Below are 24,232 nucleotides of genomic sequence, written 5' to 3' on the forward strand. Positions count from 1 at the left end.
GTGCTTCAAAAACAGCTGGTCTGCTGTAGTAGGTGCTGACATGCCATGTCTTCTAAGACAGGAGATTTGAAAATTGGTTCCCTTCACTGCTCCCACGTTCTGAATAAATTGAGCACCCACATTTGCATCTTTCCATTTACAGCATAACTGTTTTATTTACTGGTAAAAATTTCCGAACAACTGATTATTTCAGAATGCACTCTCTTCTGATGGGTAGGTAGAGGCAGTTTCTCTTTACCTACATGACCGTAGCTGTAAATATGATAAAGAAGCATCCATTATCCCAGGGCCTTGAGGTTCAAATGTGCCACATGTTCTTCTAATCCATAGGTGTCATCCACATGAAATAATCCTGAAAGGTAATCTCTGGTGCTCTTGTTAATAAAGATACAATAATTTTTTTTAAAAAAATTTCTTCCCAGGTATTTTTTTATATTTATTTTATAATAATCCAGAAATGTTGGATGCAGGTCTAATCTTATTGCATAAAAATAATTTCTATTCCCTAAACAAATAAACACACATATTCTTGTAAAAACTAATGAAACAAATACTTCTAGAATCTGCTATACACTTACAAATTAGTTCAATTTGCTTTAAAATCAGAATGGCATAAAAATTTTCAAAAAATACAACTGATAAGTAAAACATAATGGTTTAACTTATTTGTTTTTCAATGGAAATAAATCTATTTACTCACATTCATTTGGAATGGCAGAGAAAGGGAAGGGAAGAGAAAGATTTATTTCATATCTTTAATGGGCCGATCTCTATATGTAGATATCATATGTGTTTTCTTCTTCAATTATTACAATATCATGAGAAAGTAAGAATTATTTACATTTGGCCAGGCGCGGTGGCTCACGCCTGTCATCCCAGCACTTTGGGAGGCAGAGACGGGCGGATCACGAGGTCAGGAGATCGAGACCATCCTGGCTAACACAGTGAAACCCCATCTCTACTAAAAATACAAAAAATTAGCCGGGCGTGGTGGCGGGCGCCTGTAGTCCCAGCTACTCGGGAGGCTGAGGCAGGAGAATGGCGTGAACCCGGGAGGCGGAGCTTGCAGTGAGCCGAGATCGCACCACTGCACTCCAGCCTGGGGGACAGAGCCAGACTCCATCTCAAAAAAAAAAAAAAAAAAAAAAAAAAAAAAAAGAATTATTGACATTTACATTTTAGAGATAGTTAAACTAAGTCTCAAAGAGGGTAAAGGTCTACAGAATGTCTGCCTGAAAAGTAGCACACTCAAGCACCCTCTTTAAATATGTTGTCCAAAGGCAGCAACACATAGACCAATCTCCATCAGCTCAGATGTTTTTATTAGGGAACATAATTTACCATAATTCTCTATACTTTGAACCCTCCTGAAATATTAAAATTGCAAAGTTCATTCACATGAAAACTTGCAACAGCTTTAACAAGTCAGCCCAATGTATTCAAAAAAATAAAATAAATAGTGCATTCTGTAAGCCGTAAGAGCAGGTTTAAGGCAGCGTTCTGGCCTGACAGTTTCACTGGAGGTTAGAAGGGACAGCTGTGCTCACATAAATCTGCTGACCCTCATGCACTTTCTGTCAACAAGATTTTCTCATCCTCCCATTATTGCTGTTCAACAATTAATCAACAGCTGTTGAAACATTATAAGCATGCTTGTAATTTGGGGTAAAATTAATGATTGCCTATCTATTAAAATGCTGAGGGAGGCTTTGTTTTCCAGCCCCAGTGTGAACTTGCTGATTTATTCTTCAAATCAATTACCCTCCTGAACTCCCTGGACTCATGACTGTTGGCTAAGAGCATCCCACACCCTCCGCTTCCCAAAGTGAGCTTTGACATCCATAAGAGGGGCCATGTATTCCTGGCTGTGTGGTTCCACACTGCACAGAAATATGTTAGCAGAGTAAAATATAAGCATACTTAGAAAGATTTTTGTTTTATTTTGTTTTACAATTATCTGAAAGTAATTGTTTAGAAATAATATCAAAATATAGTTTTGAAATTCCATGAATCAATGACTCAAACAATAGTGAATGAATACTATGTTTTATATAAAAATAAAATATAAGCAAGTCAATGAAACCACATGAAATGGGTGAATCGCTCGCTGGCTAGTATTTTTGAGGTTTTTTTGTGATTTACTTAATATCTGGATCCGTTCACAACCTAGTGCTTCATGAACACTTCGAGATGTCCAGCAGAAATTTAATTTCAGCAAAGTGGACATCTTGTCACTGGTCATGCTCTAAGTTCAGCCAAGACAAGCACTGGGTTTTCATTCTGAAGCCCAACAGCCTTGACCCAGTTCAGTCTCACTCACTGGACTCCCAGGTGGGGAGCAGGAAACCTCGTGCTCAGGTCCGTCAGGCATTTATCAGAGTTTTGTTTTATTTTGTTTCTTGCATTTTTCCAGTCATGACATGTAGTCATCATCAAGGAATAAAGTGATTCTTTAACTTAAATTCAGAAACTTAACATGGGTAGAACATGGAGACAGATGCGAGTCGAGACAGATGCGAGTCACTACTACTTTTTCTTCACTCCTGTTCACACACTACCGCACTAATCTTAGTGTTACTGAATCAAGTCATGGTGAGTATTCGCTGTCACATGTCCAGGCTTAGAGCTCATACGCACCCTTCAAGTCAGTTACCCGGACAACCACCCATAAGGCAGACCTAAAGAAAACCACTGCTGTTCAAACAGATTTCAGCTCTGCTCCCACCTAAGCCAGTGAGAAGGCCATTTTACCTGTTTGCATTCTTTCACAATAATTCTATATAAGAAAGAAAATAAAAGATTTAATATGCTAATATAAGCCAGCAACAGAAAAACTATATTTTGTAAATACAGATAATATAATAGAAACAGCCTTTGCTATGAGGATATTAAACACTTAATTAGGAATGAAAAAAGATTTTAATCACTTAATGTGTTACAGATTCCCATTGTCATCTACCTGTGTTAAACAGTCCGGTTCTCAATCTGACTAGAGTCTGTTTGTTTTCCTTTAAAGTATAATAACAATATCCAAAGCTTCTAACTCAAAATTTATTTCTCTTTCATGAGAAAGCAGTATTTTTCTATAAACTACATCTAACATATTAGTAATAATGGTGTGACACTTGATACAAATTACAAACTAATATTAGTGTGGTTCACCAAATAATAACTCCCCTCAGGCCAATTTGCATACAAAATGTAACATTTAAAGCCAAGTTACAATTAGCACTTTATTAAGGAACCTCATAATTGTAATATACTGCAACCTACTTATACTTGCTACGAGGACTTCAGTTATGAAAAATTACACTATTAGAGTTACCATTACAACAAAGCAACCCACATTCAATACTAACGAACTCAAAGACCAAAAGTCATTGTTTACACTTAAAGAGTTACACTTAAAGAGTTCAAAACTGAGTAATATATATCCCTTCAGTGTGACAGTGGAAAATGTAAACAAGATAGATGGCTGGGTAACTTTACATTTAAATGACAAATATAGTGACACTACACCCACACGCACCCACAATATAAAATAAAAACCTATACTAAAAACCAAGCATGGACAAATATATTTAAGTAACCATAATCAAAAGTCAAGAATATTAATTGCTTTTTGAAATGAGGATTTAGTAATTAATAATATTGAAGATGTTGGATTTATTTCACAGATATTTACAAAACTAAATGACCACCAGTACTTCCATGCAACTCACTGTTTAAAAACTGAAATCATATGGTATGTGTGTGTGCATATGGGTGTTTCTACCAGGACTGATTTTTTCACTATTCTCTCAAAATTTAAACTTTTAGTTTGCTAGAATCTATTCACCATTTTAAGTGGTAGAAGACTGGCTCTTAGTGGCAACTCATAAATTCTGTATTCCAGTTAAAGAGAAGCTGTTTCTCAAATGTTTCATCTCCTTTTTGTGAAACAGTGCTTAGGGCATTTATAAACACCCATTTGTTGTCTAAAATTGTAATTATGCCCTTCAAATTAACTTCAGGTTAATTATTTTTTGTTTCACCTAAATATAAAAAATAAACAATCTGATGTTGAGTGTGTTAACATTTATGGTCTGGTTTATATAATAAAGTGGCAGAGCAGCTTGATTTATTAAGATATTCCAAACAGCAAGAAAAGCCACAGAGGTGGGAATATAAACCAATGTACACAAACATCTTGTGTGCGTGTGCACACAGAGACACACATCCACACACACATATACATTTCTTTTGAATGAATCTTAAAGAGGACATTGCACGTGCAACTAAAATTCCATTGAACAATGATCTGAGTCTTTAAGCTTCTATTAACAATCAAAGTTCCATTCTTCTCCTTCCTCATTTCAGCTTGCCTTTTTGTGCACTAAGAATGATACAGTCCCTCAATCTTCCTCATTCTTTTCCAGCATAATTTTCCCTCCTTTTGACTAAAATTATTAGTCAAAGTACATGCGTAAGTGATGGAGGTTTGGAATTACCTGGCAATGGCAAATTCTATAGATACTGTGAGCTAAATTTTTTCTGAGATAAGCATGAAGAGTTACAGCTGCCATCAGCAAGAGATATGGAGACAGTGCAAGAGAGGAAATGTACCCTAGTCATATTATTATTATTATTATTATTACTATTACTATTATTATTATTGAGACAGAGTCTCGCACTGTCGCCCAGGCTGGAGTGCAATGGCACGATCTCGGCTCGCTCCACCTCTGCCTCCTGGGTTCAAGTGATTCTCCTGCCTCAGCCTCCAGGATAGCTGGGATTACAGGCGCACACCACCACACCCAGCTAATTTTTTGTATTTTTAGTAGAGACGGGGTTTCACTATGTTGGCCAGGCTGGTCTCGAACTCCTTGACCTTGTGATCCACCCGCCTCAGCCTCCCCAAGTGTCGGAATTACAGGCATGAGCCACCGTGTCTGGCCTTTTAGTCATATTTTTATAGTGAACATACATTACAAAGTAATAGGATAGCTTCCTGTGAGGAACGGTTAACACCAACTTGAGTATAGTCACTGCTCTTCTGCTGATTTGGATTACGACCTTAGAAAAGTCATGGAACTGCTTTGACTCAACTTCTCAGATGCTACATTGGCAGAAATGCCATCTGACATTTTCCTATCAGGAACACAACGAATATTACAGAAATAATGTGAGTAAAGACATTTTGGATTTCAGAGTCAAAAGAATGATATACTCATCCAATGTTCACATACACTTTGTGTCGTGAAGTGGATGGACGCCAGTCTATCTATCACGACTTAAGAAATAGGGAACATTTTACTTCACAGGCTAAAAGAAACTAGCATTTTTAGTAATTCAAGTCTTTCTGTGCAGTATTTATATTTAGTGAGAACTGTCCGCTCCCCTTGACCACAAACATATGTTAAAATATTTAATCCACCAATCTCAAAATTAATAGTCATCAGTTCACAAGTAAACAAACCATTACTTTGTGAATGATACAGTATTAAAATTACCATTTTGTAAATTTCTTGTATGAAGATCTCCCAATTAACAAAAAAAAAATTCAGAATTTTAGTTTTTTCTCCCTATTTTGTTGTGCACATTCACTCCAATAGAATATGATATGATTTGGCTCAGTGTCCCCACCCAAGTTTCATCTTGAATTGTAATCCCCACTTTTCAAAGGAGGGGCCTGGTGGGAGGTAATTGGTTCATGGGGGGTGGTTTCCTCCATGCTGTCCTCGTGATAGTGAGGGAGTTCTCACAAGATCTGATGGTTTAAAAGTGGCAGTTACCCCTGCACTCTCTCACCTGCCAGCATGTAAGACGTGCCTTGCTTCCCCTTCACCTTCCGCCATGGTTGTAAGTTTCCTGAGGCCTCCCCAGCCATGCAGAACTCTGAGTCAATTAAATCTCCTTCTCTTATAAATTACCCAGTCTCAAGTAGTATCTTTGTAGCAGTGTGAGAATGGACTAATACAAATAGAATGAGAAAATCTATAAAACTCATGCACTCAGCTGATGATAATATGCTTGCTGGTACTGGAATACTGCTGAGCAGGTGCTCTGGCCTCAATGTTTGAAGCCCTCCACATGTACATGTTAAAACCCAATCACCAATGAGATGGCATCTGGAGATGATAAGGCCATGAGAGTGATCCCTCATGAGTGGGAGCAGCGCCCTTGCAAAAGAGGCCCAAAAGACCTGCCTTGCCCCTTCCATCATGTGAGGACACAGAGAGAAGGTGCCGTCTATAAATCAGGAAGGGGCCCTCACCAGGCACCCAATCTGCTGCTGTCTTGATCTTGGACTTCCCAGTCTCCAAAACTGTGAGAAATAAATTTCCATCATTTACAGGTTGCCTGGTGTTAAATCTTCAGAGATCCTTGAGAAGATGCTTGCTTTACCAGAACAATGATTTTTTTTTTGACGTAACTAGAAAAGCAGACATAGACATGGGAAAACTCCAGACAGGACTGAGGATTCTCTACCAACTTTTCCACCATTAGTCATAAAAAATATACTTATGATTCATTATCTGGTACTTTTTTGAATCTTTGGGAACCCTAAAGAACAAACTGCACTGCCGGTACAGAATTTATCATAGATTTTTGTACTCTAAAAACAATTCATAGGCAACCATCAATCAGCACTATGTCAAGGCCTGACAATTCAAAGATGAATCTCTGGAGTACAAAATTTTGAATAAAAAGTTGTTCATCTTCACAGTCTAGCATAGTGCCTGGCCCATTTGTGAATGAATAAATGCACACTTGTGGGAATCCAAGATCAAAAATGCAGTGTGTATAAGACAGCCCTCGCTGACACTGAAAAAGTCCAGAAAGCTGGGAGAAGCCTGAATCTTGGTGGTGATTCTATCATGACTTTCTTTATGTTCAGATTTTATCAACTCATTTCATGTTCATTCGAGTCAATTTTCTATCCTCGAGAGTCTGCTAATCACTAAAGCACGAATGAAGATGACAAGACATGATCTCTGTCCTCAATGCACTAACTTCTACTGCAGAAATCACATATGTGACAGGACAGAGTGAGGTGCCTGACATCAATTCAGCACGTGATAAATGTTCACAAGACAGGAAAGACGGGTAATTAGCTACAAGGAAAGGTTGAAAAAAAAAGTGCAGAATAAAGGTACAAGCAACTTTGAGGAAGTAGAAAGAAAGAGTTGAATATTTTTATTTTGACACAAGAAAAAGTAACAGTTGAGTAGTAAAACATAAAAGAGCTTTAATTGGAAGAGAATGAAACCAATATATGTACAAGGAACAGGATGGACAAACATGTGGACATGATACGAGGTTGTGGGACCTCTTGAGGTAAAGGAGCAAACCCCTGAGATGCAATGTAAGGGGCATGGCAAGATGTCACTCCCTCTGGATTCCCTCCAGCTTGCAGACCCACCCTCCAAACCTGCCAGATTGGCGATATCGGAGCTGCCACACCTTGCTCTACGCTGCGTTTCTATTAAAATCACTCTATAAATGCATTAACTGGTTAAGCAGTCGTATTCTCTATTGCTTTATATTGAATTTGCAGTCAGCTAAAGCCTGCACGTCTGTCTTTCAGCAAATATTGTCAAGCTTGATTACACTTTCATTTTTAAAAATGATTTCTAACCCAGATGCAGAACCAGAGGCTACTGTTAAATTTTGGTTTTGTTATTGTGATTCATTATCTTAATCTGTCAATTTTTTTTCATCCTGACTTTGTCATCCTCTGTAACAGCTACTCCTCCATGCATTGAGTAACGACAAAATTTATCATTCTACCACGCATTTTTGAGAGGATCAAAAGATGGGGGCAACGGCACACCGTCAGAGCTTTTCAGCCAGATTGAATAGTGTTCCTCAATCAACATGCTTAAATGTTGACTTGATGAGCTATTCATTTACATAACTCTTTGGGTACCCAGTCTGTATTTCTCTACCTTCTACACAAGTTCATGAGGTTTTGGCTGAACTACAGTGACGAAGTCAAAACTCACACCTCACTCCCACCCAATAAATATCGGAGATTATGTTCTGCACATGGCCGTATTCTCTGGATACAAGCAAAACTTACATTGAATATTTCTAAGTTGTCTTATAGAGCCATTTATGTATCCTTTAATTCAACCAACATTGATCACATGCACACATCAGTTCTTTTCAGTCTACCAGAATGACTTTCAGAATCACCTGTAGTGTGCCTTAGCCATCTTGTACCAGCTTGCCAGGGCCAGCTGTGCACATCTCCTCCCTATGCTCCTGGCAGTGACTCTGACTGGCAGGTTAAATCAGTCTGCTGGGAATATTTACCCCATGGACATCTGCAACTGGTACATATCAAGGATTGTCTTTTTTGTTGAAAAAAAAAATGGTTGTTAAACATTTACCAGCACAAAATTGAGAATACTTCTCCTCATCCTCCAAGACTTTGAGCTTTTGACGATTCAAATAGTGTCATCGGCAGATAATGCAAATAGTGTCATCTACAGGTTTGGGGGGAAGAGAGAAAAGAATCCTGCCAATACACGAAACCTTTGCAGCGGTCTCAGCACAAGAGTGAGAAGATATTCATCTTACAGGTAGTGATAAAGCAGCGAAGCTTAGGGAAGAGATAAAAGCCACAGAGCTACAGAGCAAATTTGGAAACCATCATCAATCTGTTGATATCAACACAGTTCTCAGACTGGACAAGACTTAAAATGGATAGTATGTACAAAGGGAAGATCAAAAACCTAAGAACTGAATCTTGTGGGACACCTGCTTTTAAGGAGAGAGACAACAGCACATGAGGAGCCTTTTAAAAAGGAGCAAGAAAAAAAGATCCATGATTCAGGGAGAACCAATGAAACGCCGCTGGTGCTCAAAAAGCAACAGCAGAGCGCAGGAAGGCACTGGACGCCAGAAACTGGGTTTCTCTTTGCCCTGGGAGCCACTCTGTGTCTTAGTTCATGATGCACCCCAATGCAGAACTTTGTTTTCCTGAATGAAAAAGAATCTTCAAATAAAATGGGGATTTAAAGCATTATTATAATTTTAGCCTGCAGGACACATTTGTTTATATCAACACATCATCAAGTATGATTATCTTTCATAAATTTTAGAATCTATTCTAATTTTTCTGAAATATTAGCAATCCGAAAACAAATCAGACATGTTTGTTTTTCCTTTATCTTCCTTGGCATATCCCTAGTTCATTTAGCATTACTAATAAACTAGCTGTTTTCTTTTCAAAACAGGACTGTTGGAGGAAAAGAGTAGGTAATGAACACAAGTAGTTCTTCCCAATATGCTGTGCTGGAACTACTGAAACTACTCTCCACTGCCACGTTGTCCAAGTAAGTTGGCCTCACCTTCTAGAATTATAGGCGCTCATACAATCTTCATAGGATTTGTAAGTCTTAAGAAAAATCTGACACAAGTGACAGATGTGAAACACGAATAGTCTTTCAGATGGGGACTTGGAAGGCACGTGCAGCTTTCCTTTTCTCTAGAAGCGTGTAATTTGTTTATCACCTGAAGCAGTCAATCTTAGGCCAATAGAAGGTAATAACTATTATCTAATTATCATCATTTATTTTAAAATATCACATATTAAGTATTTTTATAATTAAATTCACTCCAAGTAATTTCTGCCCTTCTTATTTCTCTGAAATCTAACACCCTCATTCTGAGTTGTTGATGTCAGAGGGAGACCCAAGAGGTGGATTGAAAGCAAATTTTATTTCTCTCACTCCGTGTTTTAATGTTTTCCAAGTTTTCTACAGTGCACATTTAGATTTATAATTTCTTAATTATACCTAATTCCAAAAAAGGAAATTAACATTTTTTATCAGATGAGATTTTCATCTTGAGTCACATCTTTATATCAATTTGCTTCATTTTAACAAAAATACAGCTAAGAAAAAATATTCATTAATAATAAACTGTTGTTTTAATAAACAATTAAAAATAAAAATAAATAAATAATAATAATAAAAAAATAAATTCTATGAATAAACTGAATTTATACGCTAAAGCAAGTTGGAAGATATTACTTTCAGATGTTTAGTTAATAAGGATTAAATTTTAATTTCACAGCAAATGTTGGAAGTTTTAAGAAATATAATAGTTAAGGGCAAATACTAAAATGTCATAAACACAAACTGCTCACAAATAGGGATGACTTCATGAAAAATGGGATAAATCATAGGGCCTCTAAAAGCTTATAAGGTCATGTAGAAGAGTGAACATACAGACTAAATTCTCAGCTTTAGCTGCCGTCTAGGAATGAGTTAGGAAGAGCTTTCAATCACTGTGTCCATTTGTGGGCAAGTGTTTAACTTCGTCCTGAAGCATATTTAACGTATGGAACAAGATTATTTTTCTCTTCTATGATTGATCTCTTCTTTTGCTTGGTTCAAAAATATATCACTCTTTTCTGCCAGCAAAACCATTCTTCCAGCAACAGATGTTCTGTCCTAAAGAGAGACTTATGTACCCTGGTATAAATAACAAAGGTGTTAGCTGGAATTAACGGGAGACATTTCCTATTTATACACACACATACACATACACACACATCTTCAGTGATTACTAAGGGAGGGTAAAAATTCACTATAAATAAATTTTACATAAACACATGTTTAAGGAACATTGGAAAGTTTGACTAAGAAAGAAAATTTATCTTCAAATTAATGACTGTTTTGTTCACCCCATATAGAGTTTACATGACTGTTACTCACACACAGATTTTAAGAAATTCATTAATCACCAGCTTTGAACTGAATACCCATTTGGAGAGAGCACATGTGTTTCTGGTAGTGATTTTTATAAACACCAAGATGCCTTAACTCCCTCCCATGTTTTGGAATCAGTTATTCCTTTCAAAACTCTCCCCTGGAAAGAAAGCCCCAGGGGCCCGCGGCCCTGCCTGCTCCCTGTGCACCAGCCTTGGGCTGTGCTCAGGATCAGCCTTCCCGGTCCTGCGGACAGCAGGGCACCGGCTCGCATGCAGTGAGGTGTTCTCTGCTCACTCAGCAGCTCAGCCTTTCCCACAGCTGCTTTGTGACGCTTCCAGGAGGGTACAGGAAAGCTGAATTGCCAACAGCTGTGAGGCCACTGGCTCTAGAATAATGAATCTCCTATCAATTCCGGAGTGAGTCCTGGAGAGTAGAGATTCTAGGAGCAGGGCGGGGTTCTCTTTCAAACACGTTTTTCAAGCTGTTGGGAGGTAACATATTAGAGCATCGTGAGGAAAAGAGACAACAAACAAAATCCAAGAGCTCAACGGAGGGGTTCAGATCCCAGCTCTCCACACCGGCGGGGGGGCCTTGAGCAAGTCACTTAGCTTGCCGGTTCTCCACTTTTTCTTCTTTTTTAGACGGAGTCTCGCCCTGTCGCCCAAGCTGGAGTGCAGTGGCGCGATCTCGGCTCACTGCAAGCTCCGCCTCCCGGGTTCACGCCATTCTCCTGCCTCAGCCTCCCGAGTAGCTGGGACTACAGGCACCCGCCACCACGCCCGGCTAAGTTTTTTTTTTTTCTTTTTCTTCAGTAGAGACGGGGTTTCACCGTGTTATCCAGGTCTTGATCTCCTGACCTCATGATCCGCCCGCCTCGGCCTCCCAAAGTGCTGGGATTACAGGCGTGAGCCACCGCGCCCGGCCCACTTTTCCCTCTTATAAATTAGGCATGATGGTGACATTCTCACGCCGCATAGTGCTGTTATGAGCATTTAAGCATCACAATGTGTAAGGGACTTGGAAAAGTGTGTGGCACCGAGACTTTATTAAGGCCAAATAAGAAACAAAGAGGAGTCTTCATTGAGTCTTTCAGGTATGTTCTGTAACTTAATTTTCTGACAAACACATGAAATTGACATTATTACTCCCATTTTGCATGTTAGGAATCTGCGTGGTGGCTCACGCATGTAATCCCAGCACTTTGGGAGGCTGAGGCAGGCGGATCACCTGAGGTCAGGAGTTCAAGACCAGCCTGGCCAATGTGGTGAAACCCTGGCTTTACTAAAAATACAAAAATTAGCCAGGCGTGTTGGCGGGCTTCTGTAATTCCAGCTACTCAGGAGGCTGAGGCGGAGGTTGCAGTGAGCCGAGATCGTGCCATTGGGCTCCTGCCTAGGCGACAAGAGCGAAACTCCATCTAAAAAAAAAAAAAAAAAATCAGGCTCAAGAGGCTAACCGAATTGCCAGGCATAAGCCCTTTAACTGGCCCACAGCTGTCTGTAGTAGAGAGCACGTTGTCTGCAGCCCTTGTTAAATAATGCTTGACGAATGCCCAGAAAAACAACTCCCAGCCTACTAATCGAAATATTCACCAAGGTACTTATCCATTTATATTCCATGTTACTCCCGAATGGACTTGGGGAGGCTGATAAAAATGACAAACAATCACAAATAGTTGAAGAGGACGAAACGATTTGCAATATTTTAAGATGTCACCATCCAGAACTAAATCAATGATTCTTAATATTTTGTGGGTCATGAACACTTGGAGATTCTGATGGAATTATGAATCTTATCTTTAGAAAAATGAACATATCATAACCTTTCATAAATACTCAAAAGTCTAACAGATACCATGCTCATCCTAAGAGTCCGTGATCACTCTTGGCTCTAAACTCTTTTGGAGTCTTATCAAGAAAGAAAAGAGAAACTGATAAACAGAAATGTCACTAATGGTATATCTTGTAATTGTGGAAATACAGTAACTGTTCTGGAACTCTGCTACCCTAAGCAAGCATGGGAAAGGAGGGCATTCATTAGCAGTTGGGAAACAAAGGAGAAAAGTTGTTAAGACATCTGAAACTAGACATTAATTCTGAGTGAGCAAAATTAACAGAAATGCATGTGAATATGTGTATGTACAAACAGGTATGTATATCTGCATTTATATTCTACCTGTCTATCAATACATACGTATGTATCTGATTCAAAGGGAGAAGAATTGGAGGAAATCTCAAATATTTGTTATATGAGGAAGTATGAATACAAAAAGAAACTGTAAACTATATTGTTGGAGAGAAGATTGAGGAATTTTTTTTCTTTAAAAAAAAGGCATCGAAGAGAGAACAGAAAATAATAAATATGAACAAGAGATTGCATTTCTTATCTTTTCTCCATGATTATTGAGAATGGTGACGAAAAACAGAGAGTGAGATGACAATCCAGTATAAAGAAGTCACTGGTGTGAAAAAGGGAATAATGTGCCTGGAGGAGACTTTTGTCAAATTAGAGGAGTTTGTTCCAAAGCCAGATTATCAGTTGGTGGATGTGTTATAAAGATAATTAAGGACAATTTTAGGGTCCTCATCAATTTTGTATTATTATGATCTGAGATTATACTCCTGAAATAGAATTTGTTAACGTCCTGGGTCAACAGACTACAGTCTTTCTAACTTTTAAATAGTCATTCAGACTTACATGGCTTTCAAAACTAGCCTTTAGGAATATAAAACCTACATAAGACCTTGTTCAATGCATTGTCCCAGAGATATTGGTGAAATCAGTACATAAACTTGAGACTTTGACAATAATTTATACATCTTTTAAACAATCTACTGACTTTATTAAAATTCTTAATGTTTTCAGGAGTACTGTGAGACCACCAAGTTTTCTATCTTTATATACATTATCTGCCCCATTATAATAGCCACTTCACACTAGTCATCTATATGTATATAATTGAACTGTATTTAATTCTAAAACACATAGTAACTACTACATATAAAGAAAGCATTTTATGGAACAATTTTATCAAACTAAAGATTAAAAAGAAAATAAAATAATTGTTTACCAACAGAAGCAAAAATATGCCAAATAAAAATTATCACACATTTATTAATATGTTTGCATTGCATTCTCAACTCTAGTTTGTAAGTTCCATTCATGAAAACAGAAAGCACAGCAGTTTTATTTACCTGTTTTTACAGCAGGAGCACAGTTCTTGCCACACAGCATCAGATGTATAGAATGGATTAATTGAAAACTGAATATAGAGTTTTGCAATATTTATTTACCTAACAAATACTGATTAAGCATATACCATATACCAGGTGCAGTTCTAAACCTAAGGTAGAACAGTGACTAAAACAGGCAATCCTTGATCATATGGAATTTATATTCTAGTAGAAGAATTAATATACTGGTATTTCTCATCCCTGTGGTATGGGGGGAGAATACTTATTCCCAAAAGATAGTGATGGAAGATTTCTTAGAATTAAGGACAAGTTGTTAAAATTCACTTTTCAATTTTTAATTGAGTCATCTCTATAAGGAAGAGTCATATAATATTGGAATTACAACAGTGCTTTCCAGTCCTTAGGCATTTTGACACATCTGAAGAACCTGACTTAGGGGCAGGCCCAGCAATCTGTGTTTTAATAAGCCCTCCAGGTGATTCTGATGCACATTAGAATATAAGAATAACAGTTCCAAATCAATGACACATAAATTTAACCGCATCTGAGAATCACCTTGGGGAGATTTTAAAATGCCCATACCTGGGTCTCATGCGCAGACATTCTGATTTAATTAGCCAAGAGTGGAGCCTGAACATAAGGAATTTTTGAAGTCCCCAGGTGATTCTTCTGTGCATCCATATTTAAAAGCTACTGCTGTACAACATCATCAGGATTTGCTACCTAACTGGTGTGTCTGTCCTTACTATTATTTCCCTGTGAAATTTCACCTATACTTTATCTCCATTCTTATTCATACAATAATGATTCCCTGGTCTATAAATCTTCCCCACATTGTAGGGTCTTTATGAGAATGCTTCTACCAGCATGTATTGCAGATACGTCAGGTTGAACACATTCAAAACTAAACATGTCTCCCTGCAATATGCTCCCTCCCCAGAGGCTGTCTGGGGCACCATTGGTGAGTTCAGGCTCTGGACAGAGCTGTCTCACTCCTCAGCTCCAGAGACAACGTTCACATCACCATCTCTGTGGATGGCACCTCTGGTGCTGGCTGCGCTGAGACAATCTGAAGCATGGGGGCTCTGCCCTGTTCTGCTGTGTTTGAACAGTGCAGGACAAAGGGGAACTGACTTAAACTCTTGTGCCTCAGTTTCCTCCCCTTTGAAATGGAAATAATAAAACCTACTGCTAGGGTTATGCTGATGATCAGAAGAACTGATTCATGTGGAACAGCACTGGCATGGAGCAAACAATCAACTGTAAACAGATGTGGTGGAAATAGATCAGAGCCATTGTTAAAAGTAAGAAAGTGAAAGGCCCAAGATATTGTCAGGGCAGTAGTTATCACCTCCTTAGACTAATGCTACCACAATTTACAAAAGCCATTGCCTATCCGTTCCTTTTTTTTACTTTCTTTATTCATTCAATAATTCCTTTGAGCTCATCTCCCTAATTTTTCTGTATGCATCTTCCCTTCCTTTCTCTTGCCACAGAGATATTTCAGGACTTACGTTTTCTTCTTTAATTGAAACGGTGGCTTCTGTTCTGATCTATCTATGTCCACCCCATCTGCTTGCAATCTTTCCCTCAGATTGCCAGCAGAGAATCCCTCTTAAGAGCAAATAACACTCAAAATAAAACACCCATCAGATTCCTTCTTTGACTAAAATACATCCACATCTCCCAGCTGCCTGCAGTTAGAGCCCCATCCTTTATAAAGCCAGGGTGACCTGTAACCACATGTGACTAATCACACAGGGTCACCATTGTTATCTTCCTTGTCGGCCTCAGCATCTTGAAGAGAGTGGTTGCATCTCTTTCATCTCTAAAGTCTCAGTGACTGAACAGTGTCTTGTGTACAGAGGTGTTCCGTAAATTCTTGAATGAATGGAAGAAAAGAAAATTCACATGCTGGCTTGCTGGAGGAATGGAGGTATCAATGGATAGAGGGGGACATGGGGGATGGTGGAGTCATAATACAGTTTAATGTGGCCAGGCATCATGGTGAATGCCTGTAATTCCAGCATTTGGGGAGGCTGAGGAGGGAGGATCTCTTGAGCCCAGGAGTTCAAGACCAACCTGGGCAACATAGCAAGACCCTGTCTTTATAAAAAGTACAAAAAATTACATGATGAATGCCTATAGTCCCAACTACTCTGGAGGCTAAAGCATGAGGATTGCTTGAGCCCAGGGAATTCAAGGCTTCAGTGAGGTACGATTGTGTACTGCACTCTGGCCTGAATGACAAAGCGAGACGCTGTCTTTAACAACAAAAACAAAAATATAGTTTAATGTAAACTATTGCTCATATTTTAATGCTATTAATTACCAGAAATATCATATATAAGAAATAACATTAGCAGAAACATAATTGACTACATAGAAAGCATACGGGGTATATATTGTGGTCAGATAAAATAAAATAAAGAAATTATCTTGTCTGTTTCACTGTTCAGAAAACAGGATCAATTAAGTACTCAGATGGATACATAGATAGATCCAAGGGTAAATGAGCTAAAATATTCTTATTATTAGGAAAATCAGGTTTAATTCTGGCCTAATGGGAAGCCTCTAATTTTCCTGAGTGAATAGTATTACACTGTTTTATAAGCCTGTCTTTCAATATGTGTAAAGAATATAATTAAAAAGAAATGAAAGTTTTCTTTGTGTTATCAATTCAGAAATGATTCAGCCAGTTCTGTGCTATTGTGTTTTTTTTAATTTGTCCATTTCCCTGTAAAGCTAGCTTAAGATATTTTATTGATATTTCCAGATTATTCATTTCAGGAAGTTTAGGACTTCATTTCAAGAAGTTTAGGACATCTTGACTCATCCTGGGGAGGCTGAAATTATGGAAAAAGTAAAATACAGTTCCACTGGCTCAATTTCTCTAGTGTGGTGAAATCACATCAAGCTCTCCCTGAGCAGACCTGGCCACAGAAGGCACACTGAGGGCTGCGGGAGGCATCCTCCTGCATATGGCTGAATTTTACCTCCTGCAGTTTTTACCAGTTGTCAGTTCTTGCAAGGCTAACGAACATCATATTGGGAGTGGCTACAGTCATGGAGTTTTCACTGCTGCCTCATTACCCTGCCTTTCCTACCTCCACTTTGAATCTAAAAATAACTTTGGAGAAGAGGAATAAATTACAAAAGTAATTTATAAATCTAGACTTTGGTTGCAAAATCCGTCCTGGACTTTCGATTCTGCATATAAACACTGCTGGTTAAAGTAGAACGTCCAAACCCACTCACAGAGACCATTCACATCGAAAACAGGCAAAGGCCCATGTTACATGAGGGTGTTCATGTGATATGACTATGGTTCTGGGAGTACTTTGCAAGGTGGATTTCATAGTCATATCCTGTGTGGTATTCACAATACTTAACAGTAAGTGTGACATGGCTACTGACCACTCACAGACTCACGATCCACCAGCATAAACTTGAGCTGTAAACACCAACTATAGCTACAAGATGCAAATCAGTGCACGATCAGCTGTGTTTCTATCCAATTCCTGGATTAGCGGTTTTAAACTCTGCTGCACGTTAGAATCATCTGGGAACTTTAGATGATAATGATGTGCTAATGTATGTTCATTGATTATAACAAATATGCCGCTCTGGTGTAAGATGTTGAGAGAGGCTGCACATGTTTGAGGGCGGGGTCAGATATGGAAATTCTGTGTACTTTCTGCCCAGCTTTGCTGTGGATTTCAAACTGCTCTTAAAAAAATGAAGACTATTAAAAAGAAAAGGACTGCTTATATTTGGACTTAATATTGGTTGTGACATGGATATGGGATTTTGGAGAGTGCTCAAGTAATTCTATAAGGCATAAAAATTTTAGAACTTTGTGTTTGATGAATTGAATTGTTAACAGTATTAGGCTTCTTTTTAACTGCAGAGGGATGCCAATCATCATCATGCTTTACTGGTTTCACAGTTTAAAAAACACAGGTGAGTATTGATATAGGACGTGCAATTGCAGTCAATATTCAAATGTATAGCTCAAGAGTGTGCACCTTCAAATTCTAAGTTTATTCCAGACCTTGAAGAGTTAATTGATGCATCGCTAAGTCAATCAATTTCCTTCTCTGTCCTATCTGCCTTTGTAACAAAAGGAAATTCACATAAATTGAATATGCTTTCTTATAGGTTTTCTGTCATTCAATGTGTTCAGCTAAGGTTCTAGTGCAGAAAATGTCTCCACTGGTTGGAAAGTTGAACTTGACTTTTTGCATTTCTAAAAATGCTCAAATTCTATGATAGGTATTTTTTTCTTAATGACACCTAAAGTTTAAAGTAAAAAATCAAAACTGACAAACGAGAAAATAAAATACTATGCATGGTGAAAAAATAAATAAATAAATAAGTTTAAATGTGTTACGCTACACTGAAATAAACAGTACAGTTGGAAAAGATTAATTCATTGAGTTGAATGAAATACAGGTAAAAATAGCAAAGTTCTCATCTTTGAAGAAAAATAATAAATGCAATTACTTCAATACTTGGTATGTTTATGAAAATACAATTTATATCCTATTGATGTATCATCTAAAAATAAATAATAACAACTGCTATCAAGACTGAAATATTGTAGAAAGGAGAATTACTTCTCCAAAAGCTATGGAAAACTCAGAATTCATAGTGTGATTACAAACTCAGTAAGTGCCCAATAAATATTTGCTGAAGATTTAAGAATTATAACAGGGTGACTTGAGATATACCAGTGCTAACCACTAACAGGAATGAAATGAGTACACATAACAATAGTTTTTTTTTTTTTTCTGTTCCTGATTATATAGTGTAGGAAATTTCAATAAAATAGCAAGTGTTTCCTAACCTAGAGAGAGTTTATTTCTACTGCCTTTTTTAAAGGCTCATTCATTTGTAGCTTTTATTCTTAACAAAGAGAACTGTACACTGACACAACTGACTTTCTAAAAAGTTAGAAAAGAATAATGGGCGATGTGAATACAACAAAAATTGCAAGGTACCTGCAGTCAATAGTATCAATAATGAAGAGGTGCAATGGTGACTGTATTAAAGAGCTGGGTGATTTGAATTATTAACAATCCACAAGTCTTGTCAATTCAAGGTGCAATTGCTCATGAGAAGTGCACTTATATTCCTCCCACATTAAGATCCTCACTTATGTATATATTTATAAAGCTGCTGTATGTGAGGTACAGAAATGTCAAGGAATCCTATTGGATCTGTGAAATATTTTAGCCATAATTTACAAATGCGGCGAATCCTGTGTCTAAACTTCTCCAGCTATCCCGTCCCAGCATGCCCCATCCCATTTTACTACACATAATCTGTCATTCTGCCCCTCTTCTTTCTTCTTTTTTCTGTGCCCTTCATTCCACCCCAACACACACACACACACACACACACACACACACACACACACACGATTTGTAACCTAGAAGTCGATAATATTTGTCACGTTCAGAACTGTGGCATTTAGACAACTCCATTCATGTCCTGCCACAAACTGGGAAGAGGTTGACTAATATTTGCACTTTCTTGGGCATTAACAATTATGAAAGGGTGCACAGAAAAATGCAGATCAATTATTAAATGATTGATGAAGACAAAATAAAAACTTACTTTGGTATCATGAGATATGTCTAATTGTTCCATGCTTCTCATGAAATCATATTGAAGAGAGAAAACCAAGTCTCCTTTGCTCTTTCTCTGAGAGGATAGGGATTATCCATCACCCCAGAGGGCTTCAGCAAATATAATTCACTTTCTACCAGCAGTTCCATCTCTTTCTATTCATTTCATTTTTGCGAATGGATTAATAAAGCTAAATAAAACATATTTTTTTAGGCCAAGCTCATCAAACTAGGCAAACTATAGCCTGTGGGCCCAAAGGAACCAGTGGCCCATCTTTCTGTTCTGCCCTCAAGCTAAGAATGGCTGATACAGATGAACATTTACAGTTGATTTGTGAGGGGAACACTAACTTTAACTCCAGTGAAGAAAACAATATTCCCCTTAAGAAAAGAATCCCATTCTTCCATAAGACCTGCATTACAAAAATGTATGCTCTATCATTATATTCTGAATTTCATCAATGAAAACTGCATGCAGATATGTTTCCTTGCTTGTTCTGTAAGGACCTGCAAAACATCCCTGATGCTGCCCTTGGCCAACAAAGCCTAAACTCTTTCCTCTCTGGCCCTTGACAGAGTTTGCGGAGCTGTGATTTAGATAACCAGTATTTTCTTGGAAGGTAAAACCAGTATTTCAAAAGACCAGGCCTCCCCAAAATACATGTGGAAAACGATGCTGATGCCCCTGCCCGCCGCCCCCTAAAATCCCACTCTGCCCCCGCTTCCTCCCTCCTGGCGTCTAAAGCAGGCTGGCAGGCAGGTCTCATCTGCGTCCTGACACTCAGATAATTGCTCTACTCTCCCCGACACAGTAACTCTCTCATTCCCATCAGTAAAAACCTCAGTCCCCCGCAACAGTCAGAACTCCCAGAACCCCTGCCTGCCTCAGGCTGTGCTCCCTGCCTCTCTGCCCGCCCACCCTGTGCCTCCCTGCCCTCCAAGGTGGAGGTGGGGTTGGGGAAGAAAAGGAAAAAAGGGAAAAGTCGTTATTTAGCAGTCCCTGGTGCAATCAAGCAGTTTCCAGAGGCAGCAACAAATGGTAAGTAACTCTCTGGTGTGTTTGAGGGGTTTGTCCGAGGCTAACCCCTATTTCCAGGAATCTCTCTCCTGAAGTCCCCTTAAATCACATCACTATGTTTTCACCTACCTGCAGCCATGCCCTTCCTTCTTTCAGCCCTGCCGTGCTGAGCTCCTCTTGGGGATGGATGGGAGGCACCCCCAGTCTGTCTGAGGACACCACCTAAGCCAGCCACTTCCCAGAGGCGGACTCTCCTGGAGGCATGGACACCCTCAGCAGCTCTAGCCAGGAGCCCTTTTGATAGAAGTGGTTCAGACACTTTTGCACTGTGCCCCTAAGCTGCAGGGACCCAAACCAAGCCTTCCAACTGGTGCATGCTCAGTCTCAAACACACAGAGCTTGTCTCATCTTGCGACACCTCCATTGCTGCTCTCCTGCAGGGACAGTCCACTCTGTCTTTCAAAGCCTGGTGGTGTTTGCATTCTTCGCTCTATAGCAATTCCACTCACACAAGTCTGCATCATGTTATTCCATTTATTCTTTATTTGTTTACTTGTTTATTATTTATCTCTCTGTCATGGGCCAAATTTGTGTCCCTGAAAAATTCATATGCTCTCACACCCAGTACCTCAGACTGTGACTGTGTTTGGAGATAGGTCCTTTAGAGAGGTAATTGGGGTAAAATGAGGTCATATGTGTAGCCCCCCTTCCAATATGACTGGTGTCCTTCTTTGAAGAGATTAGCACACACATAAGCACATGGACATACACTCATAGAGGGAGGACCATGTGAAGACACAAGGGGAAGACAGCCATCTACAAGTCCAAGAGAGAGGCCTCAGATGAAGCAACCCTGCTGACACCTTGATCTCAAACTTCTGGCCTCCAGAATTGTAAAAAATAAAATTGTGTTATTTAAACCACCCAGTCTGCAGTGCTATGGCAGCCCTAGCAACCATTATACTTCCCCACTAGAATTTAAGCTCCACAAAGCGTGCAGTTTGGGCGCCTGGGGCAGAGTTGAATGGATGGATGGCTGAAGGTAGCCCTGCATCTATATGTCCTAACGTGAATTTTTCTGGAGAACTTGCAGAATCACAGTGATGACAACAGTAGTCTTGATATCCCTAAATGCTAACTTTTGGGTTTTGTGCATTTATTGTTTCCATTTTTTTTAAAGAAATACTGAGTTATGTATCGGTTTTACCATCTCGTGTTGCAAATGCAAAGTTAAACTACAGATGAATAACAAGATTTGCACAAGTTCATATAATTAAGTACCAACACAGGTAGTACTAGAATCTGGAGGTCTTGACTTTGATTCTAGAGACATTCCTCTAGCCCTTTCTTGTCCCTCTTTGGCTTTACCAGTAGAAGAAAAAAAGTGGTTAGTAAAGATTGCTGAAGCATTAAGAATTTTGTAATGTACAATTTGACCAGTCGTAATTCAGCACAGATAAGAATATCGGTTCAAACTCTGCATCCGAGTATTTGAGGACCTCCATGCTGTGGCCCCACCAGCTGGCCAGCTTTGTTTCTCACCATCTCAGTATTTTCCAAATCAGGACATCAGCACACTTGACTCCTTGCTCCCTCCTCAAGCACGAGCTGAGCTCTGTCCAGCCAGCCCTTTCTCTTCCAACAGCTGCGATGCCCTTCTCAGGCTGCTCGCTGGCCTTCAGGCCTCTCAGATTGCTCCTTCATGAAGCCCCACCATGGTTCCCCTGTGATGTCAGGGCCTCTCCACTCCTGCACTTCCTGGTGGGGCTGCTCCCACCATGTTTTAGGATTCGTTTACATGATTTGCATTCATCATATGTGTTCAAGTAACTTTTTCTTGCCTCTTAAACCAAGAGAGAAGCTCTAGGAGATCATGGACTTGTCTTCTATTTCTTTGTCTTCACAACTCTCCCTGGTATTATGACTCACCTCTCAGTGACCAACGAACTGGCTGCTTCGTTGCAGTTCTACTCACATGTCAGTGACACACGTTATTGTGTTGGTATGTGGTGCTGGATAACGATCCTCAGTCTCTCCATTGTGGTCACTGTGCATAGAATTAGAATCCAAATCGTTATCATTTTCAGTGGTTGCTATCCATGATGATATTTGACTGGCATCTTCTAAATGAGAAGACTGTTAAAGTCAGACTAAAAATACAAATATGTTTTGAGGCTGAGATAATAATGATGAGAAATTGAGAGATATAATTTCTGATAGAATCATTAGGGGTGACATGAAAAATGAACTTGATCTTATCAAGATAAATATTTTTCCAATATAGTGATCGGATCATGGGTAATTAGATCGATTATTCCTATATGTTTACACACAATGACTCCCCTAACCACTCATCCATCTCAGTTTTATAAATACAATTTTAAATGGCTTTAGATAAGTTCTTTTAGCCTCCAAGCAGTGACAAATAAATCATGAGATGTTCCTATGAGCTACAGGCATTTTATAATCACCTCCAAGCAATTTCCTATAATGTTGCTGTTATTTTTATGTCATCATTGAGCCAGATTCTTATTCTTGCTGAAGTACTTGGAGAATTCTAATCTTTATTATCATAAAAAAGAAAGCTTTGCTGATTTCCTAGTAATTTGTCTTTAAGATATTTCCCTAGGTTGTGTTATGCAGAAAAGTAATTATTGTGCATATTATTTAAATTTAATTTAAATCCTTACTTCATGTTGACATTATAACTTGAAAAGGCAGTTGAAATAAAGAAAAATGTAATTCCTTTCCCTGTGAAGTGTAAAATTTAGCTATATTGATTTGAAATCTTAACTGTCTCTGCTTCTGGATGTTTTCATTCCAGACTGCATAGATATGGATAAGGAATAATTTTAAATCTGCTCGTAATCAACTCTTTTCCTTTCCATTCACAGTGATGTCATTTTTATCACTGAGGTAGAGGGAATCTTCCAGTAGATATCCTGGGATACAGACGAGATGGCTCATGATCAACAAAACCATAAAAACCTAAACAATCTGTGTCAAGTGCAACTTTGTCATGATCAACAAAACCATAGAAAACGTAAACAACCTATGTAAAGAGCAGCTACTTGGATCCCGAGGAAGAAGTGAATGTAACATGCTCCACTGTTTCTATGAACATCTGAACCTGAGCTCCAATAGCCGCCTCTTGTTATCTCCTATGGGCGGCCACTGCCCTTAATAGGGTTTGAGTTCACTGGGTAGAACTATAAGGAAAGAGAAAGGAGTTTCAAATATGGGGGTATGGGTGATACAGTAAATAGAGATTTGAATTTGATTATGTAAGTGGTATATTTGGAGAAAAATTCTTTCTCAAGCCTTATCAACTTTACAGCTCATCTTTTTTTTTTTCTGATGAGCTTTTTTATATATACACAGTAAGTCCTCACTTAACTCAATGGCTCACAGACCAACATATACAACCTAAAGCTATATAACACAGAAAAAATAACAGTGAGAATCTCTGTGATCCTGGACTAGAAGAAGATTTCTCCAATATGACACTAAACTCTCAATTAGTTAGAACAAATTGATAAACTGGGTAGCATTTAAATTACTTATGGTCTTCAAAAGACACTGTTAAGAGCATGAAAAGACAAGCTACAGGCTGAAAAAAAATTTTGTACATGATGCCTTTGAAAAAAGAACATAAAAAAATTCTCAAAATTTATTAAT

The 24,232-nt window shown here is 38.6% G+C and overlaps 1 long non-coding RNA gene across 1 annotated transcript; it reads left to right on the forward strand.

The window, feature by feature from the left end:
• Window positions 1–10,723: 10,723 nt before the first annotated feature.
• LOC107967980 (uncharacterized) lies at window positions 10,724–23,834 on the forward strand. Its single transcript, XR_010150782.1, has 2 exons — window positions 10,724–11,802; window positions 23,449–23,834. It is a non-coding gene; the product is annotated as an uncharacterized LOC107967980 (long non-coding RNA).
• The last annotated feature ends 398 nt before the right edge of the window (window positions 23,835–24,232 follow it).

This window comes from Pan troglodytes, chromosome 14 (genome assembly GCF_028858775.2).
Source record: "Pan troglodytes isolate AG18354 chromosome 14, NHGRI_mPanTro3-v2.0_pri, whole genome shotgun sequence".
Classification (NCBI taxonomy): Eukaryota; Metazoa; Chordata; class Mammalia; order Primates; family Hominidae; genus Pan; species Pan troglodytes.